Source organism: Choloepus didactylus, chromosome 1, assembly GCF_015220235.1.
Source record: "Choloepus didactylus isolate mChoDid1 chromosome 1, mChoDid1.pri, whole genome shotgun sequence".
In the NCBI taxonomy this organism is placed as follows: domain Eukaryota; kingdom Metazoa; phylum Chordata; class Mammalia; order Pilosa; family Megalonychidae; genus Choloepus; species Choloepus didactylus.
In genome coordinates, this window is record NC_051307.1 from 104795849 (window position 1) to 104803485 (window position 7637).

General features: G+C 37.4%; 1 pseudogene; it reads left to right on the forward strand.

Moving 5' to 3' along the window:
* The first annotated feature begins 5556 nt into the window (after positions 1 to 5556).
* LOC119519564 lies at positions 5557 to 6168 on the forward strand (annotated as a pseudogene).
* The last annotated feature ends 1469 nt before the right edge of the window (positions 6169 to 7637 follow it).

Consider the following 7637-nt stretch of genomic DNA (forward strand, 5'->3'; position numbering starts at 1 on the left):
GGGTGTTGCTGACCTTTTCTAAGCATCATGAAATGGACTCAAGTACATTTCACATACAGCTTTGAGCCAAGGCACACTGGAGAGTGCCAGTAAAAATAGCTCTTTTTTTTTTATGCCTTAAACCGATGAAAATGAAAATATAAACCCTTCAGGGGAATTCTTATAGACATCTTCACCTGGATCCTGCAATATCTTTCTGAAATGTCTGGTCCAGAAATATTTCTAATAACATTCATTCAGGCAGCCTTTTACTAATTCCATACCTGCTTATGGAGAGTGAAACATTCCTAAATATGTGACACCTTGTGCAAATCACCTTGAGGATACAATGAGGTAGTTACAGGTACATTCCTGAAGGAACTAATAGAAAAATAGGTTGTGTAAGATACAGATATAAACGACTATAACACAAGGAGGATGGTGATATAAGACTTAAAGTGGGATTTTAGAAGGACTGTGGAAGTTTAAGAAAAACACTTCTAGCTGGAGAGGTGTGGGGAGGGTTCAGTCAGGGATGCTTTCTGGAGGAGATGGCAAATAACTTCCAAGCCCTGAGCAGCTACTTTTAAAGAGCCATTCCTCAGGCTCTGGTAATGACTTGGGGATGGCTTTGGCCCAGAAGCTGTGTTGTGGAGCTCTGCTGGTCACATTCTCTATTAGCAGGTTTCTGTGGAATTCTGTGGATTATAGGGCCACAGGAGTTTCCTGTTAAGACCATCGTACTGGAATGTCTGGAATGATGCTTGAATGACTTAACTTTTTCTCAGAAATACAAACATGAAGTATTTCCTGGAGTGTGTATTCACATGTCCTCTATTTTTTTTATTGATAGGTGGTGGAATCTTGTGGTTAAGATTATTCACTCTAGAGTCATATGAATCTCACTTGGCCACTTGCTAGATATGTGCCACTGGAAAATTTATTTAATCTCAGTCTCCAAATCAGTACAAAGCAAATAAAAGTACTACCTTACTTAGAGCACTGTCAGCATGTATTAAGCACTTGATATATGTAAACTGTTATTTTAGCTATTTCTTTTTCATTCTCAAAATAATATACTCTTCTGCTTCCAGTGAAAACCTCTTTCAAAAACAAAGGCAGAATAAGACTTTTCCTGATTAAAAAAATCTAAAAAAGCCACACTACAAGAAATGTTAAAGGAAGTCCTTCCCACAGAAGGCAAATGATACCATTTGGAAAGATAGATCCACACAAAGGAATGGAGAGCACTGGAAATGGTAACTATATACGTAAACATAAAAGATTTTTTTTCTTATTATTTAAATCTGTTTGAAAGATAATTGTTGACAACTGGATTGAGACTTCTGGGGAAGATGGTGGAGTAGGGAGCTCCAGGACTGAGTCTTCCCACCAAAAAGCTATTGAGAAGACAAGAACTGTCTGAAAAACTTTCTGAAATTCTAGAGGCCAGAAGAACACTGTTTACAGCATCCAGGGAAGAACAGGAGGAAGAGACAAATAAATTATGGTAAAGAACTGTAAATTGTTCTCCCTGCCTGGTGGCTATCCGTGCCCATCCCTCAATCTTGCAGCAGGCTGCCAAAAGATCCGGTTCCTGGCTAGCTACTGGTGACAGATACATAAAAATCCTCTTCCCCAAGAACATATGAGTGGGCACATCTGACTGCTGATCACAGCCTTTGATTAGCAAATTAGGATCTCTGGGTTCCAGCTCTGAGGGTAGCTTTTGTTTCAACCCTGCCCTGCAGAGGTGGTTGGCAACCATTGTTTCAAACTTCCCCAGACAGGCACAGAGGCAGCGGAGATTTAAAGATGCAGTACTTCCTCAGGACTGTGGGGGTACAGTTAGCTGAAGTGCTGTATTTGCAGAAAAGGACAGACAAGCACAGCTTTGGGGAACTGTCAGAGAAGCTTTTGGAACTCTCACTGACCCCCTCCCCAGGGAACTTTGGAGCCAGTCTGCACCCCCTTTGTGGGTACCTGATCCTGTTTTGGCCGGGAAAGATTGGCTTGGCAAAGTCCTTTCTGGGGTGACCCTCCTCCCAGAATATGCCCTCCAGGCAAAAGCAGCATGAGACAATAAAAGGAGTATAAAAATTATAGAGGCAGGCAGTCTGGGGCAAAGGCCTGATAGCATCAAATACCCCAGAAAGGGAGGTTTGTCTTCTGGGAAACAGAGGTGAAAACCAAACTGCTGTAGACCAGAGAAGTCAAAAACAACTAAGAAGCAAAAGCCTTGGAGAAGACAGAGGCCCAGAAAGTCAGAGAAAACCCAGAACACTGCATTTACCTTGGGCAGACCTTCGTGATAAGAGAGCTGAAGATGATGAAAAGCTCTGTCTTATCACCAGCTGGTTAAAAAATCAAGAAACAGACAACCCAGGGAGTAATTCCAAGAGTCAACATTTAAAAATATTAAAGTGCATAGTATGCAACAAAGGAGTAAAAGACAATCAATCAGGAAAATATGGCTCATTCAAGGAAGAGGATAAAAATATCAACAATAAAATAAGATGAGAATGTGGACATACCCAACAAAGCTGTTAAAAAAGTGATCTTGAAAATGATCAAAGAGATGAAGGAAAATACAGAGAAAGAACAAAAGGCTATCAGAAAAACAATGAAGGAATGATATGAGAGTCTAGGTAAAGAGAGAAATTTTTTAAATTTTTATCTGGAGATGAGGGCCAAAATAATTGAAATGAAAAAATGCCCAGAAAGGTTTCAAGAGCAGATTGGAGATCAGTGAACTTGAAGAAAGAAAGAAGAAAGAATCAGTGAACTTGAAGACAAGACACTTGAAATGAGCCAGGCTGAGAAGAGGAAAGAAAAAACGAAATACTAAAAGTGAAAACAGCCAAAGATAGCTATGGGACACCATCAAGCACACCAGTGTACCCATTATGGGAGTCCCAGAAGGAGAAAAAAGAGAGAAAGTGGCAGAAGAAATAGTCAAAAGAAATAATGACAGAGAACTTCCCAAACTTAGCAAAAGATGCGAATAGGTACACCCAAGAAGCTCATAGAACACCAAACAGGATAAACATGAAGAAAAATACACCCCATCATATTGATTACACTATCAAATGCAAAAGGCAAGGAGAAGGTTCTGGAAGCTGCAAGAGAGAAGCAACTTCTACATACAAGGGAGTCCCAATAAGATTGAGTGCCAATTTCTCATCAAAACCCATGAAGGCAAGAAACAGTGGGTTGAAAAACTGAAGGAAATCACTGTCAGCCAAACATGTTATATATGGTGAGACTTTCTTTCAAAAATGTGGGAGATTAAGACATTCTCAGATAAACAAAAGCTGAGGGAATTCATCACCAGTAGATCTGCCCTACAAGCAATGTTCTACAAGCAATGCTAAAGAGAGTTCTTCAGATCAAAAGGAAAAGACACTAGATAGTGATTAAAAGTGGCAAGAAGAAATAAAGATCTCCAGGAAAGTTAACCATTTGGGTAATTATAAATGGCAGTACTATTGTATTACATTTTTTGGTATGTAACTCCACTTCTTACTTCCTACAGATGCTTGTATACAAATGCATGAAAAGTAATGATACATTTATGGTTTTAGACATATAATGTACCAAGATGTAATTTGTAAAAGGTACAAAAAAAAGGTGAGGGAGCAGAAGACTATAGGAAAAGCTTATGTGCATGCTACTGAAATTAAGTTGGTATCAAATCACAAATGATTGTTATATATTTAGGATGTTAAATTTTACTGCATGGTAACCCCAAGGAAAATAGGTGAAAAATATGGCCATAGAGAAGTGGGAAAGCATTCAATATGGTACAACACATAAAAGCAATTAAATATAAAACTAGGCTTTAACAGAAGTGAGGAATAATAAAGGTATAAGACCTACAAAAGCTAAATAGCACAATGGCCAGAGAAAGTCCTTTATTATCAGTAGTGCTTTAAATATAAATGGTTTCAACTTTCTAGCCAAAAGGTAGAGATTGGAAGAATGGATAAAAAGCATGATCTGATTTTGTACTGTCGGCAAAAGACCACCTTGAAGTCAAACATACAAGTAGATTGAGAATGAAAAGATGGAAAAATATATATATATATATATAGTTTGCAAGTAGTTACCAAAAGAAAATTGGTGTGGCTATACTAATATTGGATAAAATAGACTTTAAGTCAAAAACGGTTACAAGGGACAAAGATGGTGTGCCATTTTGGATGTATTATGTCCCCCAAAATGCCATGTTCTTTGATGCAGTCTTGTGGGGGCAGATGTATTAGCATTGATTAGATTGGAATCCTTTGATTGTTTCCATAGAGATGTGACTCAATCAACTGTGAGCAAGACCTTTCATTGGATTATTTCCATGGAGGTGTTGCCCCATGCATTCTGGGTGGGTCTGAATTAGATCACTGGAGCCATATAAAAGAGCTGACAAACAGAAGGAACTGAGAGCAGCTAAGAGTGACACTTTGAAGAGCAGCAGCTGCAGCTTACAGAGACATTCTGAAGACAGCTGTTGAAAGCTGACATGTTGGAGAATGCCATTTTGAAACACAATCCGGAAGTAAGCAGATGCCAGCCATGTGCCTTCCCAGCTCACAGAGGTTTTCTGGATGCCAGTGGTCTTTCTCCAGTTAAGGTACCCTATCGTTGGTGCCTTACCTTGTACACTTCATGGGTTTCAGACTGTAACTTTGTAACCAAATAAATCCCCTTTTTAAAAGCCAATCCATTTCTGGTAGTTTGCATAATGGCAGCATTAGCAAACCGCAACAGATGGTCATTAAATACTGATAAAGGGGACAATTTAAGGGAAGTTGTAACAATTATATATACACCTAACAGTAGAGCCCCAAAATATATGAAGGAAATACTGACAGACTTGAAGGGCAAAATTAATGATTCTACATTAAGAGTGGGAGACTTAGACAACTAGACTTAGCAGACATATAAAGAACACTGTACCCAAAGAAACAGATAAATAATCCTCTCAAGTGCAGATAGATCATTCTCCAGGATAGACCAAATGTGTACATTAAAAAAGAAGGACATCAAATCGAGACCTAACCTCAAAACTGGAAGGACGAGAAAAGCAAACTAAACCCAAGTGAGCGGAAGGAAGAAAATAAAAATTGGAGATGAGATAAATGAAATAAAAATAAACAATGATAGAATCAATAAAACCAAAAGTTGGTTCTTCAAAAAGATGAATAAAATTAACAAACCTTTACTGGATTGGCAAAAAATGAGGGAAGATACAAATAATGAAAATTAGAAATGAAAAGGCAAACATTATTACCAAACCCACTAAAATTAAAAGGACTATAGAAGGATACCATGGACAACTGTATGCAAATAAATTAGATAACCTAGATGAAAAGGACAAATTCTCATAAACACACAAACTACCTACACTGATTCAAAAAGAAATAGGAGAGCGGGAGCACAGGTTCCATGGCAGCGGCGGTGATGGCATGGCTCAAGCTTCGGAATCCATGGCTGCCAGTGCCCCACCTCCTCCTGCATAGCTTTAACCCAGCTGCACTGTGGCAGTTTGACCACGGCCGCAGCCAACCGCCACTGTATGCCATGCGAGCTGTGACTGATGATGAAGTCATATGGAAGCGTCTTCTGATTGATGGAGACGGTGCTGGAAATGACCAGAGACTTAATCTGCTAGTGAAGAGTTTCACTAAATGGTGCAACTCTGGATCCCAGGAAGAGGCATACAGCCAGTATCAACGTACGCCGAGCACTTTGTCACAATGTGAATTTTCAATGGGCAAAACCTTGTTGGTGTATGATATGAATCTCAGAGAAATGGAAAATTATGAAAAAAGTTTGCAAAGAAATAGAATGTAGCATCACTGGAGCACATGAAAAAATTGAAGAGTTCCAAAGCAAATTCTTCAAGCAAAACAAATACAAAAAAATCTCCAAGAATATGATGCTTTGGTGAAAGTGATCCAGCATCATCCATTCAGGCATGAGACATTAAAGGAACCAGAGGTCCTGGGAAAAGAACTGGAGCATCCTTCACATATTAAAGAAAGCACTGAAGATAAACTGGAATTGAGACACAAACAGTTTCACGTTCTTAGCACCATCCACAAATTTCAGCAAACACTAGAAAATGATGAAAAGCTCTCAGAGGTGGAGGAAGCTCAAGAGAAAAGCATGGAAACAAATCCTAAGACATAGATCAGTCTGATTGCTCACCATTTCCAAGAACATTGAAATGGCTACGTGATCTTAGTGTGTTTAGCATCATGCTCTTAAGATATTTAAAGATATTTCTTCAGTGGAATACTTTACTTGTAAATATTAATGCACATTTCATTCATATTTCTTCACAAAAAGGAATGTGTATTTAGTATTAGATATGGTTTTGTTAAATGTTTTTTATTCCTAAACTTTGAAGGTAGGAAGCAGTACGCCAAAAATGTTTAATAAAATGTTTTCAAACAGGATATAGTCATGCTTATTAACCTTCAAGGTAGTTTCAACTGCTGACATTCATTTGCTTACAAAATAAGTTGAAGATTTGAGAATGTACCTTTTCTAGGATGTTCATGAAAAAAATGAGTCAATTTTTGGAAATTTGTAACATTTTTGAAAATGGAGTCCATGAATAGCCTTTATGAGGGCTCTGAACCTATGAAGTTATTTGTGCAAAGTTGTGGTGTATGTTTAACATTATCCATAATATTAAGAACCACTGGTTTAAGAGGTAATTACAAGATGCAAAGTAACTCAATATGCTTTGCTTTCTATCTCTCTCCTTAATGTGGTATGTGGTTGTTAAATGTTTTGTTAACATATTTTCTTTCTTCTGTTTTGTTCTTTAGAAGTCATTAGAAAAAAAGTTTGACAAGGTAAAGAGTTGTTGGAGATAGTTAATATGCTCTTGTATGCAAAATTTTGTGATTTTAAAAATTAAGCTAATATGGAATCACTTGTAATTTTCTTGAGTATTGAATTACATATTCAATATTTGTTAGGTTGCATCTTTATCCATTTATTTTAGCTCAGAAACATGACACTTTGCATGAATCATACCTTAATAATGTTCTGTTTTTGTAATTTTAGTAATTTGAATTTTTATCTTTGAAAATGAATGTTTAAAATTAGCTTGGTAGTAGTCATATTAAAAGTGTCATGATACCTTTAAATACCTCCTCTATTTTCACCTGGCAAGTCATGGGAGAGATTTATTTGCAGAATTTCTACATTCTAATAAATGTTTTATTTTCCATTAAAAAATAGGAGTGCTCAAAAAACCATGTACTAGTAAATAGATTGGAGCAATAATCAGAAACCTCCCAACAAAAAAAAAAAAGCCCAGGACCAGATGGCTTCACAGGTGAATTCTACCAAACATTCCAAGAAGACTTAACTCCGATTCTACACAAACTCGAAAGAAAGAAAGAAAGAAAGAAAGAAAGAAAGAAAGAAAGAAAGAAAGAAAGAAAGAAAGAAAGAAAGGAAGGAAGGAAGGAGGAAGGAAGGAAGGAAGGAAGGAAGGAAGGAAGGAGGGAAGAAAGAAAGAAGGAAGGAAGGAAGGAGAAAAAGAAAGAAAGAAAGAAAGAAAGAAAGAAAGAAAGAAAGAAAGAAAGAGAAAAAGGAGGGAACACTCCCTAACTCATTCTATGAAACCACCATCACCCTCA